This window comes from Balaenoptera physalus, assembly GCF_965194825.1.
Source record: "Balaenoptera physalus genome assembly, chromosome: 8".
NCBI lineage: Eukaryota > Metazoa > Chordata > Mammalia > Artiodactyla > Balaenopteridae > Balaenoptera > Balaenoptera physalus.
Window position 1 is genome coordinate 81,908,063 of NC_138887.1, and position 21,838 is coordinate 81,929,900.

At 41.7% G+C, this 21,838-nt stretch overlaps 1 long non-coding RNA gene across 2 annotated transcripts in view; it reads left to right on the forward strand.

Moving 5' to 3' along the window:
* LOC309665574 overlaps window positions 1-21,838 on the forward strand; it is a 58,585-nt gene that overhangs the window by 24,798 nt on the left and 11,949 nt on the right. The window contains exon 4 of one of the 2 annotated variants that reach the window (XR_014266511.1): window positions 6,484-6,672. This is a non-coding gene — a long non-coding RNA (uncharacterized lncRNA). Of the gene's footprint in view, window positions 1-6,483; window positions 7,360-21,838 lie in introns of those variants that run through there. The other variant, XR_014266512.1, reaches the window with a different exon arrangement.

Below are 21,838 nucleotides of genomic sequence, written 5' to 3' on the forward strand. Positions count from 1 at the left end.
TCTGTAGACGTATTTTGCCTTAAACCCTAGGCAGATGAACATAGGCAACACTATCAACCTGTCCAAGAACACTGTAGTTGTGGAGGGTAGATAAGCAGGTGGTAACAAGAGCAGCCAAGTGACTCTGGGCCAAGCCTGGGGACCTACTGAGCTGGCACAGCTCAGAGGCAGTAACGAGAAGGCAACACAAAGCAGGAGACATCATCACCTTTACTGTAAGTTCCTAGGGCAGGAACGAGGAGGGTGCACCTCCTTGGGCGTCAAGGGGGAAAGAATTCTCAAAGAAAAAGTAGAAAGCCAAGACTGAAATCCCAGGAAGATCGAGTTCCAGCGGTACGTCCAAAGAGGAAGGACCAAAGTCAGTGCGGTAGGGTCAAGAGTTTATCTTGTGGTTTGGCTTTATCGGTATGTGGGTGCATGCAAGTGCCATCAGCTAAGCCGATAGCTGCCAAGAGAGGCAGAAAGCAAGAGTGCTGGAGAAAATATGATGGCAGAAGAAGACACCGCCGGAGTTGTTGAGGCATGGGTTAGGAAGTAGACAACAAAACTGGCAGAGACTGCTGGGCCTGATCAGGCACCAGGAATGACAGAGAGGCTGGCACAGGTGAGTGGCAGCTGCTGGGCATGACAGACCAGATTGGCCAGTACCATAGCTGAGGCCATGTGGGCTTTGACTCAGGGAGGATGGGGCACTTAGGAGAAAGTAGAAGAGACGCAGTAGGTAAGCCAAAGTAGTGAGTGGTCAGGATGAACAGAGACAGGGCAGGCCAGATGGCTCTTACTGTGTGTCCAACTTTCCAGCTGCGATCAAATAACCAAATTAAAATAACTCCATTTAAGCCAAGATCAATTTTAATTCTATGCTTTGCTGGTAATACAAGATCATTATCAATAATGCCCATGCTAAACCCATTTTGAAGTGGGGCAATCGTATCCTTTATTATTGGTCTGGATATGTTCAACAAAAAAGGAAAGGATGAAGACAAACCCATGCAACTATTTTTTAAAAACTGATGCACATTAATAAGGTCTAGGGAATCTTGAGGAGATCTAACTGACAATGTTGAGATTTATGTAACTTTATGTTGCAAATTCATTTTCTAGGAATAATTTATTTCAACCGGTCATTTTAATCTTCCACTAAAGTATAAATTTAATTCAATGAAAATAACTACCATTTAAATATCAATACTAATATAATCTTTTTCTTTATACAAAACATAAAAAAATTATTTATGTATGTGTACATGTATGTGTCAAGACTGAAAATTAAACATGGGTTCAAGTCTTTGACTAAGAACAAATAATTGGCAAATTCACAAGTTAGAATTTATAATTCCATTGTGAAGCTGACTAACTTGTTAGTGTAAATAAGATTGTCAGCATATAAAAAAGGTAATCCTGTCTCAGTTGTAGCTATAGAGTGTAAATCTTGTGTCAGTTCACATTTTTGTCAACAGATACTAATGACTACTGAAAGCAGAAGGTAATTAGAATGAAAATGGAAGTGTAAATATAACCCTAGTTGAGTAATATGCTCATTGTACTTCCTTAATATGATACTAGCAAATATTCAGTCTTTAAGTTGATCTGTGATATATTCAGCTGTGTCATGGGAACATAATTTTTTAAATGGTTTGTCCAAAGTTTCTGTCAATCCATCCTAGCAACAGAGCCAAGTGTTAGAGTTATTGCTGCCTGAGTTACAACAGCTGCCCTGGGGAATCTTGTCCAAATAGCAAGTTAACTGCTATTCACAGTAATATCTGGTCTTTCCCACCCCCAAACATACACAAAAGATTTTTGTCATTCTTGGCATTGGGCGATAGCAGTAGCAAGACATGCCAGTAGAACTCTAAACGCACAATGTCCTTCCACCTGTTTTATGCTGTAAGACAGACTTCCAAGTGCAAGGCGGTGTGGAGGGCTGTTTCCTTGAATGGCAGCTGAATGTGCCAGCAGGATCTTTGGCATCAATGCCCAGGCACTGAAGCTGGGCATTCAGGAGAACTAAATGGAGAAAAGAAACTTGAACACACTGCTTCCTGGAACACTGAGAACCTGAATGGAAAATTAAGAAGTCCCAGATTCTCTCTATTCTTACACCAGCCAAGGTCAGATTTCCAAGCTCCTATTTATTCTAATCTTTCCCCCAAAAAGTGCTATTGCAATTTATGAAGGTAATAAAAATGCTCTTTTTCCCTTTTAGAAAATAGTGTTACTTACTGTTGTATTATGCTCTTGCTTGAGAATTTTTTCCCCATCCTGAAGTAACAGTTTCACACCACAAATCAAGCAAAACCCTGGTGGAGAGGTTCAAGGAAGACATGTGACTTTTTCTACATCTCAACGGGACAGTGAGGGCTAGGTGAGGGCTCTGGATAGACCAGCTTGCTTGTTGACCCTCCAGTGATGTCTTGTTAACAGAAGGCTGGGAGTAAAGTCTGGCCTCTACCTGCTTGGCAGACAAAAATCTCATCACTCAGCAGGACACCTAGACTTAGGCAGGAATAACTGCTGCAGTAGAGCATTTATTGCCAGTAAAGAGGGTAAATCGATAGCAAAAGACCTAGGAGAAGTCACAGGCCTTTGTTAAATGGGTGATATTTTCTTGGTGCCCTCTGGAACCTAGTTTCAAATCTAGAATCCTGCCAGTTTAGGAAAATAATAACCACCGTCTGAGGGGGCAGGGGAGAACTTCTTTAGCTATTTTCAGTTTGTCAGGAAGCTTAAAGTAATTGTTTACTCAAAATCAAGCCTCAAGGATGATTTTTAGTTAGGAAAAAAAAAAGCAAAACTTGATTCCTTGGTTTCCTCTTGGGAAGATAAATTCATTATGATTTAACAAACGTGTTTGCTTATAAACAGATTCTTTCAAAACAGGGGTTTTTGTGGGGGAAATCATATTAAAAGGGGTTTTCCGAGAGGAAGAGATTAGGAATCACTGTCCCCGTGAAAACTGATTAAGGGATGTAATTTTTCAAATTGTTTTCATTAAAAAATTGCAAACAGTGGCTAACTTTCCATTATACTCTGCATCTAATTCAATCAAAGTACTAAAGATTTTAGAGGATTGTTAGAGGACTGGCTGTGGGAAATTCCAGAGCAGCTGCCACCTGCAGAGACTTCCTTTACTGAGTGTCTCAGAGCCCAGACACTGCCTTATTTGCCAGAGCTGCAAGGAAATAGTAGAAATTCAGTAAAAGTAGTTCTTGCTTAAGCCAGGGAGACTTCTCATACAGTTGTGGATTTTTCAAAGACATTTCACCAAAACAGAGTCAGAGCATGCACGTAGACTTCCACAGATTCAAGAAATGTAAGCACCGACGTGTATTATTAGTCTTCCTATCATTTCATCAGCAAGAACAAAATCACTTGTTTTCAGCTGGTGCAAAAGCACATTTACTTATTAAATCATCAGGCATTGCTCATGTACCTTTCATATGCCAGGCTCTATGCTAAGTGCTAGAGGTATAAAGATGAAAAAGATTCGTGGTGCCACAGTCAGGATTGGCCAAAATTGACCTAAGTTGGTTATTCTGGGTTGTCTGAGCAACAAGCCAGCTGGGACCTGGGCTCTTCCCCTCTTCCCTGCAGGAGGGGTTGCCCCCAAACCTCTCAAGGGACCAGTTTCTCCCTTCCATAGCACTCAAGGTCCTCAGGTGCTGGACAGTCGGCTTTGCTAGGTGACTCCAGTTAAGAGCTGGTATCTAACCCCAGATCGGATGATACACAAGAAGTCGGATTATCTCCCAGCTGACTAAGACATTCTCACTCTTGCTCTATAAGGAGAACAGCAAGGGGGCAAGTTCTCGTCCCTGAAATGTCCACCCATGGCGTGTCCAGCAGAGAACTTTGGCCCATCTCTTCTCTTTTCTTGTTCATTCTTGCTTTGTAAATTTTTCCATTAAAGCCTATGAGATTTCATGGAATTCATCACAAATCCTGTTGCATGACATGTGATGAGCACGAAAGGATCCACTTTATACACTGCTTCCGAGCTTCTGTAAAACTACTTGGAACAATGCTGAAATCACCTGTTCCAGAACAAATCCTGTCCTATGACAAAAAAGATTTCATTTTCAGTTCTGGTGGGGTCTCTGGCCAAGGGAGGGAGTGGGAAATATTTCAGGCTGTCTACTGCCCTTCCTAGCTGAGGAGTGCAGAAGTTGCTCAGGTGAAGTGCCTGTCTTAAACTTCCCTCAACTACTGTTTGTTTGGATAGATTGTATAGATGTTTGTATAGATATTTGTTTCATGTGTTCATTTGTTTAGTCACTTAATCAGAGCTGTTTTAAGACTTAAGAGAGATAATGGACTGAAAAGTACCTTCAAAAAGTATAAAGCTCTCTTCAGGTAACATCATTTAAATATCAAAGTTGTATTTGCTATAGATATCAGTTCCATTTTCTTATTGTGTTTAAGCTAGGAACTTATTCTCCAGATGAAGGCTTATTATGAAGCCCAAAATATAAAATAGATATACATGAACCTGCTGTGACTAAAGTCAGGTGGAGGGGTAGAATTCCAAGGATTCCAAGGAGCACCGTTTGAAAAGCACTGCAAAAGATGAAGGGGCAAAAGATCATAGAAGTTTCTTTTAAAAATAAAATCCCAACTGTTCTGTAGCTTGACTGTGGTGGTGAATACACAAACTTACACATGTGATAAAACTGCATAGAACAAAATATGCACATACACAAAAGTGTACATGTAAAACTGGTGCGATCTGAATAAGATCGGTCGATTGTATCAATGTCGATTTCCTGGTTGTGATGTTGTACTATAGCTTTGGAAGTTGTTACAGCCGGGGGAAACTGGGTGAAAGGTATACAGAATCTCCATTATTCCTTCCAACTGCATATGAATCTACAGTTACAATTTAGGGATTTGAAGACCAGACCAGGGACAAGGAAAGCCTCTTGCTCTGGTGCCAGGAGAGGGAGAGTCCAGGAGGGAGCAGGAGTCAGAGTGCGTATTGGAAGATGTGAACATACTTGGTTAGGGTGGAGAGGTACAAAATACGGTGCAGAGGAGGGGCTTTTACTGCCTCCCCCACTGTAATATCAACCTAAGGAGGCAGGGACTCTGACATCTTCTCCCGTGCCTATCTGTATCCCTAATGCTTAACACTTTGTACATGTAAATAATGATTTAATTAAAATTTTCTGTCTCTACTCCCAAATTATAAAAACCTAGAAGGGTATATTCTTGCTGTACCATAGCCTCAAGAAGAAAGGAAGGAAGCTAAAGATAGCGCTCTCATTCTTTCTGTCTGTCATACTCGCCACCTGTGTGGTCCTCTGTCAGGACCTAAGCCCTATGGAGACAGTAGCTCACAGAACTCCAGTCCCAGGGCCGCAAATGGTGGGCAAGATGGTACCACCCAGCTCAGGAAAGGCCTTCTTCATCCTTAAGCTTGGATGAGTGTGGAGGGGCTGGGGTTGGAGGGTACAACTATTATTCACTGGTCTAAATCTTACTGCTAAGATTAGACCTGAGCGCTGCATCTCCAAGCCTGGAGGGCCTGGTGTCCACAGGCCAAAGGTTGTTCTTCCCAGGGTCTGGGCAGTGGAAGCTGAGAGAACTGATTAATGAGCTCATCTAAATTTCAAAAGGTTGGAAGAGAATGTTGTTCCTCTCCGCCTCCCCAGCCCACCCCACCCCACCCCCGAACTTTACAAAGGACCTTAACAAAGAGCCCCCTCAAAGCTACAGAACCAATTTTTTTTTCATAACCAATTTTTTTACAGTCCTCTTCACTCCTCTCCTTCTCTTTGCTCCTTTTCCTCCTTTCTCTTGTTTTTCCATTTCTTCTTTCCCTTTCCCTTCCTTCTCTATTTCTTTTTGTCCCTCCCTCTTTTTCTCCTGCTTTCCCAACTCTTCTTCCTCCTCCCTTGTAAAGAACGATACTTTGGAACTGAAAGTATATTTTAATGTTTATTGAAAGCAGTTGTTTCTTTTTCATAGTGTTTTCTGATCCTTCATAGAAAATGATTCTTCTATCCTAAGTTGACTTTCATAATAATTACCTGAAGACTAAAGGATCATATATATGTGAATTTAGTACATTAAAAGGAAAACTATATTTAAAGACTAACATTTAAGCATTCTGGCCTCTATTATTTTAAAATGAGAATTTGACTTGATGCCATTCATATTGGAATTCCTAAAATTACAACCATCATCTATGTTTTACAGGCTTCCCTTATCTATCCAGATATTTCCTGTTCCGATTTCTTTTTCCCCAGAGACCCATAACAATTTACTTATAGTTGGTTTGAGGTTTTATTGGGGAGGGAGAGGGGCAAGAAGGCTTTTTAAACTAACATGAATCTAAACTTTTGAGGAGAGGTGGAGGAAGGCATGAGATATCGGCCCTAACCTAGGCTGGCACATTTAATTTTGCCTAAGTTCACTTTAGAATGTAAATGTCTTCCCACTTAATTAATTTAAAATTAATTTCTCAAATTTGTTTTTCAGAACTCAGTGTGCCCATGTACAATTATGTATGCCACATTTGTGCACAACATCACCGTTCTCAAAACCCAAACCCACAGATCTGAGGCCAGCAATTCTAGTTAACCCTCACACAGGACTTCCCACATGCTACGCACTGTGGGAAGCTCTTTAAGTGTATCAACTCATTTAATCCTTCAACAACCTTACAAGGTAAGTGTCTTAGTCTGCTCTGGCTGCCATAACAAAATACCATAGACTGGCTTAAACAACAGACATTTACTTTTTCACAGTTCTAGAGACTGGAAGTACAAAGATCAAGGTGCCAGCAGCAAGGTTGGTGTCTGGTGGGAGCTCTCCCCTTAGGTGTCAGACAGCCACCTTCTCACTGTGCTCACATGGCCTTTCCTCTGTGCCTGTGCAGAGAGGGAAAGTGAACAAGCTTTCTGGTGTCTTTTCTTAAAAGACACTAATCCTGTCCAATCAGGGCCCCACCCTTAGGACTTCATTTAACCTTAATTACGTCCTTAGAGGCCCCATGTCTAAATACAACCACTCTGGGGGTTAGGACTTCAGTATGTGAATTTGGGGGGAACACAAACATGCAATCCATAATAGTAGGTAATGTTCTCCCCATTTTTCAGATAAGCAAACTGAGGTTCAGACAGGTTGAGTAATTTGCCCAAGGTCACCAACGTAGTAAAAGGCAACACTGGGATCTGAACTTCAGCATCATGCTCTTAACCACTGTGCTGTGCTGTCTCTCATCACCTAGCATGAGTCTTAATATAACACCTAACAACCCGTCAACATCATCAACATCTAATAACCCCAACCCCTAGTAGAACTTTAAACCTGTCCTGTAGTGGCCAGAGCTTTGCCATGCCTTTTTTAAAAGTTTCCCTGAAGGGAAACAATCACTCACTATTGTCATTTTATCAGAGATAGATTTCTATATTATCAAATTTAGAGAAATAACATGTAGTTACTACAATCTGGTTCTTTGAAATGCTTATACATCTTAGTGAAACATCTTGTGAAAACTTCCTTTGTCTATACTTATACCCTAATGGTTATAAAAATAACCAGTAGTAATATTTAAAAGGCACTATTACTTTTTTTTTTTTTAATTTATTTATGGCTGTGTTGGGTCTTTGTTGCTGTGCGCAGGCTTTCTCCAGTTGCAGTGAGCGGGGTCTACTCTTCGTTGCGGTGTGCGGGCTTCTCATTGCAGTGGCTTTTCTTGTTGTGGAGCACGGGCTCTAGGCTCTTGGGCTCAGTAGTTGTGGCTTGCGGGCTCCAGAGCGCAGGCTCAGTAATTGTGGCCCACGGGCTTAGTTGCTCCGTGGCATGTGGGATCTTCCCAGACCAGGGCTCAAACCCGTGTCCCCTGCGTTGGCAGGCGGATTGTTAACCACTGTGCCACCAGGGAAGTCCCAAAAGGCACTATTACTTTTTAAGAACTTAAAGCTTTTTAATCCAGATTTCTGCACAGGAAACTGGAGCGTTGTAATGTGGTGAGACTACTCTGACAATTCTTACCAGTCAGTGAAGAAACTGTTTTGTACCAACTTACAGAATTTGCTATGTTCAAATCAAATATATATTGAGGGGAATCTGGTTATCTGATTGGCAACAGTCCTAGGATTTTTAATGGAAGTTGGGAGGGAGAAACACAATGCATTGGATAAAAGCAAAGATTCTAATAGAATCCCGACTCTGCTGTGTCCTTGACCAAGTCACTCAGTTTCACTTTCCTCATTTGTAAAACGAAGCTAATAGTAGCTTTTACCTTACATGAGGATTAAGTGAGAGAATCCATAAATGTAAATTAAATAGTGTCTGGCTCACTAAAAAGTCAATTTTCCCCACGTTATTGAGATATAATGGACATATAACATTGTATAAGTTTACTGTGTATAACATGATTTGATATATGTATATATTGCAAAATGATTACCACAAGGTTAGTTGACACATGCACCACCTCACATGGTTACAATTGTGTGTCTGTGTGTGTGTGGTAAGAACTTTAAAAATCTACTCTCTTAGCAACTTTCAAGTATACAATAAAGTATTGTTAACTATAATCACCATGCTGTACATTACATCCCCAGAATGTATTCCTCTTATAAATGGAAGTTTGTACCCTTTGACCACCTTCTTCCATTTCTCCTCCACCACCAATCTACTCTGTTTCTATGAGATTGTTTTTTTTTTTTATTCTACATATAAGTGAGATCATACAGTATTTGTCTTTGTCTGACTTATTTCACTTAGCACAATGACCTCAAAAAATGAACTTCTTTTACATTGTAAACTTCTAAAAAGAATGTTTTATACCTTTTTTTTAATTCCCCAAAGCCCCTAGCAGGAGGGGACATAGTGGATGTTAAATGAAAGAATGATAACTGTCTTGAGAGCTCCATGTCCCACAAAGACCATACTCAGTATTACTAGTTTCACCAGGAAATGGTGGAAGCCTCCCACTGAGGTGAAGCAGGGCCTTACACAGGCAAGAGCATCGCTAGACCGCAAGCCTTGCTCTTAAACAGCGCCGCGCACCTCAGCCTCAGGGGAGAATTGAGGAGGAGCTCTTGCTTGGTTTCCATGGTAAACAGGTTCTCACCTGTGTAGTTCTTCGGAATGTTTTGACATAAATGTGCATATGTGTTCAGTCTTTTTTGGAAAAGACATTGTGATATGGGGGATTTATTTTCAGAATCTACTTGAAACTAGTTATTTCAGTTATTAGAGTGAATTAAAACTATTAAGCACTACTAAAATATATTTTGGCCAGCTGAGCCTAATTTTAGATTGTTAGTATTGATACCCATCAGCACAGTTATCACCCCCACAGACACTATAGCATCTGTTTGCTTCTGTTAATATGGTTGGGAACCTTTGTTTTGTGACTTGGAGAGCAGACCCAAGTGTAGCTGCCGGCACGGCTAAGAACCATGAAGGTTGGAGGGATGGTACAGATTGTCTCCTCCTTAAAACCTTGAACTTGGTTTTAAACCCCAGGGGTTAGATAAATGAAGGCCAGAAATTGGGAAAACTATTCACAAGAAACATTTATGATTCTCAGTCCAAAGCACCGTAGAATCAGATCCCAGGTGCCAAAGTGGAGCACAGAGCTGGAGGGAAGAGGCCATTTTCCCTGCTTGCTCATGAAATCTCACTCTACTCTGACAACCCAAAGGCTGGCTGGCTTGGCAGCACTGGGAGAGATTGTGGACTTGGCACCATCAGTGCTGCTTTCATGATGGGCAGTGACAGCACTGATGCTTTCCAAGTGGTCCTGCAGGAAGCAGACCTGGTGGAGCCAGTGCAGAAGAGAAAGGACCAGGTGGGCCTATGTGGTTACAGCAGCCGATTTGTAAGCACGAATGACACATCCTGTTGGGGACGCCCAGAAATAGCTGCAGGACACTGAGGTCAAGCTAAGATCCTGTTGTTACCTTTGTGATTTGGACATCAAAGGAAACATAACCTGATTTTACATAGTTTGGGAGACCTAGACAAGCTGTAACTAAACTGTTATTGCAATCAATGGACTACTTTATAAGTGACTGAATTTCACAGAATAATTGGTGGCTTACACTAAAATGAGATTGGTGACTTACAATAAAACAAGGAGATTATAGTCATTTCCAAAATGTTTATGAATTGGAAAGACTGAGACACAGGCAAAAAATCTGAATTAGGTTAAGCAAAAAGAGAAAAATACAGAGCTTAGAAAGAATGAGACTTGCTTCATGAATAGCTTTTTACCACAAGTTCCAGCATTTCATTTCAAGAAGACCTCAGAAGTAGAAATATGGATGGAGGCCGGACTGAGCACTTGTCTTGGGCATTTGCATGCCACTCTACTTAAGATTGAGAAAGTGTCAGTTGTTCCCATTAAAGGATGAGGGGTTGATGGACATGGGTACCTTTGTTACCACTGCTGACCCCAGGGCATCCTTAGCTTTTGAGCCACTTCCAAACCAACCTTGTCAACTACTACAGGATACATGGCATTGGCTTCCTCTCCTCCAGGTGGGAGCCACCTGGCGTGCAGACGATGGATCCAGTGCTGTGGGAGGCGTGGCTACAGCAGTAGAAGTCTGGTCCCACAGAACCTCCCCACACTTCCCGTTGACTGGCATCCCATTATGGGTTCCAACGAGGAACACCTTCTAGCAAACTCTGTTGTTAGAACAGCTTCCCTGAGAACAGGAACCAGGGAAGCACTCAGTGGCAGCCCCGCTTTACCATCTCATATTGTCTGTCTATTTCCCTCCAGCAGCTAAGCTTTAACTGCTTATCCTTCAGCTCTTAGCGAGTGAGTCACTTCCTCAGAGAAGCCTTCCCTGACCAGGTTAGGGCTTTTGTTGCCCTCTTCTTCATAATTAATTAGTACTGACATAATTGTGTATTTAATTACTTCAGATAATATGAGCAGGGATCATGGCCATATTGTTCACTGATGGACCCTCAGTGCCTGGCACATAGTAAATTAAAAATATTTGTTGCATGAATGAATGTTAGTGTCACCTGCAAGGCTTTCCCTACATGGCTTAAAGCTGCCCCACTCCTGCTATTTATGTTATTTATTTATTTATTTATTTATTTTACTTTATTTTTGGCTGCATTGGGTCTTCATTGCTGCGCGCGGGCTTTTCTCTAGTTGTGGTGAGTGAGGGCTACTCTTTGTTGCGATGCGTTGGCTTCTCATTGCGGTGGCTTCTCTTGTTTCAGAGCACGGGCTCTAGGGGTGCAGGCTTCAGTAGTTGCAGCACGTGGGCTCAGTAGTTGTGGCACATGGGCCCTAGAGCACACGGTCTTCAGTAGTTGTGGCGCGGGGTCTAAGTAGTTACAGCGCAAGGGCTCTAGGGCATGTGGGCTTCAGTAGTTGTGGCGCACGGGCTTAGTTGCTCTGCGGCATGTGGGATCTTCCCGGACCAGGGCTCGAACCCGTGTCCCCTGCATTGGCAGGCGGATTCTTAACCACTACGCCACCAGGGCAGTCCTAATTATTTATTTTTAATATTAGATAAGCAATATGTGAATACATGCTCATTGTAAAAAAAAAAAAAGCTAAATGACACATATACATACATATGAATGTTATGGTCTTATATATGTAAATTATGCCACAGTAAAGCTATTTTTAAAAAGCTATCATTCTCCTTCACAATTCCATACCAACCCAGCCCCATTCTTTTTCCCAGTCATAAAATCACTGTTCACAGTTTCATGTGTAAACTTCCAGATCTTTTTCTGTGTGTTTTCATACATACATGTATCTTCATACATATGTGTAGTTTCATACACATATATTCATATAGATATTCATATTTTCATGTATATATATATATATATCTAGAGTATTATAGTCAGAGTTGAAAATACTTTGCAGGAGCCATGCTAGCTATTGCAGAGGGAATTTAATCAGGTGATGGAAGAGTTGAGAGGTCAGAGAACAGCAGGAAGTTACTATCAACCCTGGGGCTAGAGGGATGAAGGGAGAAGGCAGTGTTACTGGAGCCCTGATTCTGAGGCCTCTTGGAAGAATCTGGAACCGTGGCAGCACTTCCAGGATAAATCAGGAACCATGGAGAGAGGGTTGTACAGCAGGCTCTGGAGACATGGGCAAGATGCTGCCAGACACCATCTAAAACAGAGGGAAGGGGAGGAAATAACCCGGCTTCTCCCCTCCTCTCATCTCCCAGTGTTCCATCGCTGGCTCTGTTTGGCGAGGTCTGTAAGGGAGCCTGGGACAAGTCGCTTCCAGGGATGCAAAACCCAAGATTGAGGATGGTAGAAAATAGATCTGAGAGCAAACAGACAAAAGACCAGCATACATAGCTTAAAATAAAATACATAAATAGCGTGATGGTATATGCAGTGTTCTAAATTTATCACATCATTTTTATAGGGATAAAACCTGGATAAAATGAATATTGAGAGCAGGCTTGACCCACAAAATCAAGGATACAGCAGTAGTGCACAGAGGTAAGCAGCAGAAGACAGACGTGTTACAGGAGACATGCACTCCCAGCTAAAGGAAAGACCTGTCACAAAACAGCAGCTACAAGGACAGGTGTCGGTGTGGGTCTTGTTCCGAGGTAACCAGGTCTGACCTGCTCTTCAGAGAGTGGGAAGAGGGCAGGATTATGGGCTGTGCATTGCCCACGAGTAGGCTCAAAGACTCAGATTTCACAGCCTGAAGGGAACTTAGGTCTCCCATCTCAACTCATAACTGCTACAAAATAAGGAACCGAAAAGCAGAGAAGTGAAGTGATAGGCCCAAGCAGCCCAAAGGACCACAAGCCTATTTTTTGTCATTTTGGGGTTTTGGGGGCATGATCGGGGAGGTGTTGAGGGACAGTTTAGCACCCATGCCTCCTCTTCCTGCTGTGTCACTGAGCAGCCCAGCAGAGAAGGTCTGATGAAAAACAAGGGGCCACAGAAGCAATTGCTCCAGTATGACCTGCTTTGTAAACAATGCTAGGCACCGGCATGTCTTATGAAGGAATTCACCAAAAAAAAGACCTTTTCCTTAGAAACTCCTCTAGCCTCCAAAGTCTGGTTTTAATTGCTTTTGGCAAAATTTTGGAACCTTTAGTCTGTTCCAGGCCCTGGGCTAGATGGATGAATCTAGATGCAATAATGAATAAGCCATATACTTCTAGGAGTTCCAAGTCTCATAGGGAATCAGAAGTGGATAAAAGTGATTATGATATGATCTGATAAATATAATAATATCTGTAGCACAGAAGAGGAAGTGAATAATTGTTAAGGGAGGGGAGCCCAGGAAGGTAGACAGAGAAGGCTTCACAAAGGTGACATCAGAGAAGGTGTAGAAGCAAGAATAGGAGCACTTCAGACCTCCAACTCCAACTTTAAAATAACAGCAGTAAGTCAACCTTCCCTGAAACACCACTGTTATTCCTCAAGGATTCACAAAGCAACGGTTCTTGCCCCCACTGACCTCTTATTACGTAATGGAAACCATACACATTCATATACCATTTATGAAAGTAGATGATAGATAAAATGACTCCACTGGCACCATCAGCCAGGACCAGCAGGGTCAGACTGACCTCCAGAGACTCTGTGTGCCGAACAGTTGATGCTGCTGCCCACATGTAACTGAATGCCTTCAGTCAAATGCCTGTAAGGAAGTCCAGCAAAGTTCTGACTTTTCCTACAATAACACCTTTTATACGTTTTTGAAAATATCTAATAGCCTCTTACTACCATAAAAGATTTTTTTCATTATTTTGGTGCCTCTGCCTTGCTGGTGCCCAAACATGTGTCTGGCCTGCCTGTGGGCGATCCTGCCTGCGGAGGCAGCCCTCTTCCACTCCGAGACAGCGCAGGTGAGGCTGGCCTCAGCAAGTCCACATCTCTGTTCTCAACCAAGTGGACATAAAGCTGTTCGTTCAATTCCTCACATAGCACATGCGTTATGATTTAGTTCTTCATCCCTTTCTGTCGTTAAATACTCACCTTGCAACTCAGGAAGGCCATCTGAAGGCCCAGTGGTCTGGTTAACCAGAAAGAAAGGCTGATGTGAGAAGCGATTAGCAGCTCTTAGCAGTTCACAGCCGTAGGAAGACTGTGTTACAGTGAAGCATTTATAAGCACAGGCTTTTGAAACAGACATGACTGGGTTCAACACTTGCTCTTTCACTTCACCATGTGATCTTGGGCAGGTTACTTTACACTGGCAAGCCGAAGTTTTATCTTCTATAAAATGTGCTTAATAATAGCACCTGCCTCATGAGGTCATTCTTTCAACAAATATTTAGTATGCTCCTACTCTGTGCCAGGCGCTATGCTTGAAGAGGGAGATTCAGCAGTGAACAAACAAAAATCCCTGCCCTAGAGCTTACACTCTAGTGGAAGAAGACAGACAACACAAATAAATAAATAGATTATATATTATGTTAGAAAGGAAAGGGACATTGGGAGGGTTGTCATCTTTGATGGAGTGACCAGAAGAGCCTGAGTGAGGCGGGGACTCGGTGGATGCAGGAGAGCAGCAGGTGGACATTTGAGGGGCAGCCTTCCAGCCAAAGGGAACAGCTGAGCAGAGGCCCTGAGGCCGGAGCAGGCCTAGCATTTTTTTTTTTTTTTAACATTTTTATTGGAGGCCTAGCATATTTGAGGAACAGCGAGTCCGGCTGGAACCAACTGAGGGTGGGGACAGAGGACGGAAGTGAGGTCAGAGAGTACGAGAGCAGAGGAGTGGCATGTGCTGACTCATATTTGAAGAGGATCCCTGGGCTGCTGGGGTGAGAAGGGCTTAGGAGGGCAGGGATGGAAGCTGGGAAACCAGCTAGGAAACTCTCACAGTGATCCAGGAGAGAGGTGAGCATGGTCCGTCCTCACCTTGGCACCTGACCCCAGCCAGCTCTGGGTAAGGATGTGATTCCACACACGCACATCTGGCAAGGGAAGAGCTCAGCTTTGTTCTCTTTTCTGCATCTTTCTCAGCCAGTCCATCTAGTGCCCTCATCATCATCTTCCTTAATCATCCTGCTCTCAGTCTTCTTCCCCTCGTCTTCTCTCTCTCCCTCCTTCTCACTCTGCTGTCTGCCTTTTTTCACGCTTATGAATCGTCTGTTTTTCCAGGGCACAATTTAGGGGCATTGTTCTGGGTCTTGGGGAGAGAGCAGTGTGCCTCTTGGCCTGTGGGTTCCATGGGGCACATGAGAAGGATAAGGGAACAAAGATGGGGTGATAGGCACTTAAGGTGCCCAAAGAGACAGCTCTGCCATGAAGGTTATACCAATGCCACAGGCAGAGCTTTTGTTGCCTGGTCAGAGTTCAGCCAGGAAAAAAGAAGCTTCTGAGTGTTTTAGGTAATTCCTAAAATGCTGATAATTCAGGGAGTTAGAGGCTGACACCACCATTGGATAGACCAAGAGAGCAAAGATCAAAAGGCCATTTTCAGGAAATCAGGAAGTATGGGGATTATAGAGAAACCACCACGAATAACCTCATAGCCTTCAGCACCAAAGCAAGTGATTCTCAGAAGGAACTTCATTGATACTAGCCACCAACTTGGTGTCACAATACTAGGTAGGTTGTCACCGTGGGCAGGAGGGGTTTTCCCAGAAGCCATTTCGACGGTGGGACTAATAGCCATGACTTAACTATACATAGAATTGTCTGAAAATTACATATCCCACTAAAGCTAAGCTCGATGTGTCCCCAACTCAACTTCCTCTTAGTCAGAGCCTCAGGATGCCCATGGCTACTCTAATCCCCCCGATAAGGTGACAGAAGGAAAGTCAGAGTGGATAGAGACAGGGCCTTTAATTGTGATTTAAAATATCTTATTTTTGCTAATTTTTTAAAAGCATATGACCCTGTGCACATGTTGCTAAAGATCCTCCCAGGGCCCTGGAAGGTGTGCCGCAAGTGACAGTCCCAAAGCTTCAGCTTCTCGTGGAGAATCTGCCTCTGCCTAGAACAGAAGGAATTTACCTTCAATGGCCAGAGAGCTGACCATAGGAAGGGGCTTCAGGCCAGTGTGAAGGATCTCCTTGGGTATTGTTTGTAGCAGTGATGTTTTATTCAGCTTGAGAGTTGCTAATACCACTACTAGATGATTTATTAAATTAATACAAATTTGAATTAGTAGATAATGAGCCAGTTTATGTAGCCTTTATACTCAGACCTCTGAATCACTCCCTTTTTGTCAACAGGCCCCTAGCTTGCCCATTCAACAAAAATTTATAGAGGGCATCCTCTGTGCAGGCGCTGTGCTAAGCTCACCATGATGAGGAAAGTAAACATGAGGCCCCTGCCTTTATGAGGCCCTCAGGGGAAGAGACAAATAATCAAATAATCATCCAAGTCTCTAATTACAGGACTAAAGAGGAAACGTTCAGGGTCCTACTGAGAGTGTAGGTTGAGGAAGCCTAGTCTAGTGGAGGTGACAGGAAAGACTGAAGGATTCCTTCTTTCAACAGTTATTTTCCGGTGCCTACTCTTTGCACACACAGTGCTAGGGTCCCGGATAATGGTGAGCAAAAACTGCAGCATCCCTGCCCCCCTAGAGCTCTCTCCTGGAGGAGGCATTTTTACAGAATCAGATTGCATCTGTCTGTAAATGACCACCTGATGATGGCCTCCACGAAGGGGTGATGCAGGTGAATACGTGGGCATGTGTGCTGACGGTTGGTGCAGTAGGACAGGCTTTTTGAAGGGGCCACAGTGCACTGAGAACCAGAGGCAGAGTTAACTGATGGGTGAGAAGGGCTTAAGGGCTTAAGGTGGAAGGTGGAAGGGCTTAAGGACAGTCTTCTAGGCAAAAGGAAGTGCAGGAGAAAAGGCCCAGGGACAGGAGGACATAGGGAAAGAAAAAGACAAAAAGAGGCCAGCATGGCTAGGGCATCTCCAGGGGAGGGCAGGATAGAGTATGCTTACATGTGGCTGGAAAGACAGGAACAGACCCGTGTGCCTAACACAGCTGGGAGCCAACAACAAAATAAATGAACAAATAAATAAAACCAAACAAAAACAAACATGTAGATACAGAGAACAGAGCAGAAGGGAAGAGGGGAAAGGGTGGGGGAAGATGAAATAGGTAACGGGGATCAACGTATGGTGACAGATGGAAACTAAACCTTCGGTGGTGAGCACACTGTGGTGTATACAGAAGTAGAAAGATAATGTTGTACATGTGAAACTTATATAATGATATAAACCAATGTTACCTCAATAACAAAAATTTTTAAACCTTAAAAATAAATAATGAATTAATAAATTAATCACAAGAGGGGACTTCCCTGGTGGTGCAGTGGTTAAGAATCCGCCTGCCAATGCAGGGGACACGGAGTCGAGCCCTGGTCCGGGAAGATCCCACATACCACGGAGCAACTAAGCCCATGAGCCACAACTACTGAGCCTGCGCTCTAGAGCCTGTGAGCCACAACTACTGAAGCCTGAGCGCCTAGAGCCCATGCTCAGCAACAAGAGTAGCCACCCCAGTGAGAAGCCCGTGCACCGCAACGAAGAGTAGACCCTGCTCACAGCAACTAGAGAGAGCCCACTCACAGCAATGAAGACCCAATGCAGCCAAAAAAAAAAAAGAAAAATTAAAATTAATTAATTGATTAATTAATTTTAAAAAATTAATCAGAAGATTCTGAGGAATGGAGAGACATGGCCCAATTGGCACTTACAAGGATCTCTCTGGCTGCAGCGAGAATATTGGATTACGAGGGATGCTTTGGCAGTAGCTGCATCTTAATTACGTCCCCCTTTCTCACTTTCCTTTCCGGTAGCAGCGGAGATTTAAATAAATGCATGCCTGATACGCAGTTAAAAGCTCCCCAACAATGAAGGGCTGTGTAGCCTGGAGAAGAGTACACTGCCTTCAGTCAGGCACATTAGATCTCCCCTCCACCTCCAGTCGGCTGGTGGCACTGGACAAGTCACTCACCCTCTCTGAAACCCACTCTCCACCTAGTCTATAAAGTGGAAGAACAATGCCTACTCCACCAAGTTGCATGAGTAATAGAAAAAGTGTCTACAAATTACCTTGCCTTTGGCAGAACTCAGGACATACCAGCTGTTATTAGAAGTAATTGCAAGGTGGTCAAGCTAGTCAGAGGAAGATTTCTAACCAAAAGTTATACTAGTGAAAACCCTGGGAATAGATTACAATCTCTCCTGTTGAAAATATATAAATATATGCAATATTATACATTTACTTAAATACTACATTTTTAATAGAGGGCTGTCTAATAAAATCTTCCTAATACTGGTGTGTTAAAACAAGTCTATATTACTTATGCAGTTAAAATATATGTCTATACAGTAAAGTTTAAAAGCTTCTCAGTAAATTATATTGTACATGAATTGACTTATCTCTGGTCTTTTCCTGTATGCAGTTGTTTTCTAGAGAAACTGAACTCATTTGTTAGCCTGTCCATCCCCCAGACTGAACAACATTAGCTTCTCAAGAAAGATTTTATTTATCTGTTTCTCCAGAGCCTGCTAGAGAGCCTAGCACTCAGTAGTAGGTGCTCAGTAAATACTTGCAGAATGGAAAAATAAAGAAAGAATTAATAAATTTAACTTATGAGTCTGGCAACAATATCTTACAAACCAAAATCAAGATACATTTGTCTGGTCTACACAATATGAGTGTCTTAGAGAGAACTTGGCATGGAATATTTGATATCCAAACTGTCCTGGAAATTTCAGGATGTACTATGTGATCAGATATACCTCAAATAGCTGCATCTGTTTTAACTGAGCTACAACAAGTAGCTATAACAAGTTCCACTGTGAGCCTGTGTTCTACTTTTTTTGCAGCATAAAAATTGTTCCAAGTCCTTTGTTCATAGTAGAAGGAACAATCTAGAAGATTTTAAAGGATGTCTGTTTAACCATTAACACAAGGACTCAGGATCTGCTTTTCTCTTACCTTGCTCACTATAATTAATTAGTTGCCCTGATCAAAACATTTCTGTCACACACACACAAAAAAGCAAGTGAAACAGCGATACATTTGGTTTGCTAAGCACAGCTGAAGCTAGCTCAACAGAGTGTCAATTCAAAAGAGGGAAATAAAATAGGCAGCAAAGCAGGGAGACAGGGAACAAAGAATCCAGTGTAACAATTAACAGGAGAGCTAAACCAACATTCAGAACGCCATCAGGAAGGTAAAAAGCCTCAAGTGTCTAGAAAAGAGATAAACTGGAGGGGAAATGCTGAGAGGACCTGGAAGGACCAATTTAAATCAATGAAGAAATTTAGGACTTTGTTTTAAAGGAGTATTTTTTAAAGTCAGGTTTATTGAAGTATAATTTGTATACAATAAAATTCACCCTCTAAGTGTATAGTTCTGTGAGTTTTAAACCTCACATACAGTTGTGTAGTTACCATCACAATCAAGATATAGAACAGTTTCCCCTTTTTAATCGACTGCTGGCTCACCCTTAGCTCCTAGCAACCACTATCCTGTGTTCTGCCCCTCTAGTTGTGCCTGCTTTAAAGGAGTTTAATAACAGAACTTAAAATGGGGGGGGGAGGGAAGGGAACTGAGATTTTTTTTTCCCTACACCCACTCACTTTCTATACCCTTCAATAGGTGAACTTATATTTATTTAGTATCTATTATTTGCCAAAGATTTTACATATATCATCTTTCATTTTTACAGCTTGTCCATGAAGGAAGTTATTCCCATTTCCCAGATGGGGGGTTAGAGTCAAAGTGGTGCCAAGCTGGAAAAAAAAAAAAAGAGGTGCCAAGCTAGTAACAGGCAGAACCAAGATTCAAAATCAAAGTTGACCAAAAAATGACACCACGGCTTATCTCTGGGTGTTAGATTATAGCTGATTTGAACTTTCTTCTTTGTACATTGTATTATCAAAGTTTTCAACAATGAGCTTATATTATTTATTATTTTCGTAACTAGTACATATACTTTCATAAGTGTATGTGTGTGTGTGTGTATATATATATATATATATACACACACACACACACACACACATACTATATAAATACATACATACAGGGTCTGATTCTCTTTGCTGAGCAAAAAGGAGAAAGGTAGGAAAAACAGTTTAAAAGAGTGTACATGAAAGTCTCCACTTAACAACTGGCACTCAGGACTGAGAACCCAGAATCAAATTTACCAAAAGAACCAGAGCACAGATTTGCTCTGCCTCTAGATCTTATCAGAGTCTAACTTCTCTACCTTTAAAAAGTTCTGTAGAACAAACGCTCTCCCAAAGTGCTGAAGATAAACCCTGGAGGCCTGTAAAAACCCATTAGGCTACTCAGACCAAAGACAATCCTCCTAAGCATCTTGCTGCTTCATCTCCACAAGACCCGGTAGGAACAAGCTAACCATCCTGGTCAAGTGAGTGCACAGCAGCATTTCACCACTCCTGGAGAGGCAGGAAAGTGAATAACTTACGGCCAAGGCTAAAGGAAACACAGAGCACCTTTTATTGTGGAGGAGGGGAATTATATTTTAATATGTCTATGTTGGGAGAATATTACCCATCACAGCACTGCAAGGAGACTCATGAGGGCATCCTCTGGCCTTTAGGCAGAATCCAATTATTGCTTGTTTCAAAAATATTTGAGGGATCTTACAAAAACATATAAAGTACAATATTTTTTAAAAATAGATTGGGTACCGGAACTAGGTACCCAAATGGAAAAACAATGGACCTTGACCCCCTACCTCACGTGATACACAGTTAATTCAAGAGGGAATCACAGCCCTAAATGTAAAAGTGAAAACTCTAAAGCTTCTGGAAAAAGATAGAGGAGAATATCTTCACAACTTGGAATAGCAAAGTTTTCTTAGACAGGATAAGCAATAACCATTGAAAAATTGATAGATTATACCAAAATTTTGAACTTTTGCTCATAAAAAGACAGTGTTAATGAAATACAAAAGAAATATATCATAGACTAATATAAAATATTTGCAAGACATATATCTGACAAAGAATTAGTATCTAAAATATGTAAAGAACTCCTACACCTCAAAAATTTGAAAAACCAAACAACTCAATTTGGATTGACTTAAATAGACACATCACAATGGAAGATACATTAATGGCCTATAAGCCATTTAAAAGATACTCAGTATCATTAATTATCAGGGAAATACAAGTTAAAGCCACAGTGAGATATTACTACTTTCATGAATAGCTAAAATAAATAATAATTTGAAAAAGCAGACTGACAATACTAAATGTTGGGAGAACATAGAACAACCTGAACTCTCATACAGTGGTGATAGTATAATCACTTTGGGAAAAGGATTGACAGTTTCCTATGAAATTAAACATGCATCTACTCTATGACCCAGCAATTCCACTCCTAGGTATGTAGCCAACAGTTGTGAAAGCATTTCCCCAGAGACTTAAAAAACATTCACAGCAGCTATAATTGTTAAGCAAACTGAGGTGTATTCATACAATGGAATTACTAATCAGCAGTATAAAGAAACAAATTCTGGAACACATAAAAATGTGGATGAATCTTTAAACATTATGCTGAGTGAAAAAAAGATTTATATAAGAGTACTTACTATGTGATTCCATTTATCTGAATTTCTAAAACAGGTAAAACTAATCTACATTGGAAAAAAAAATCAGAACAGTATTTGCCTCTGAAGTTGTGAGGATGAAAGAAGAAACATGAGGGAACTTGCTGGACTGATGGAATATTCTGTATCTTGATCAGGATTTGTGTTACACAAGTGTATCCACTTGTCAAAAATCATTGAATGGTATACTTGAGGTGTGTGCACTTTGTTGTATGTAAATTTTACCTCACTGAAAAAATATATATATATAACCAAATATTGAACTTTGGTTAATGCTATGCATACTA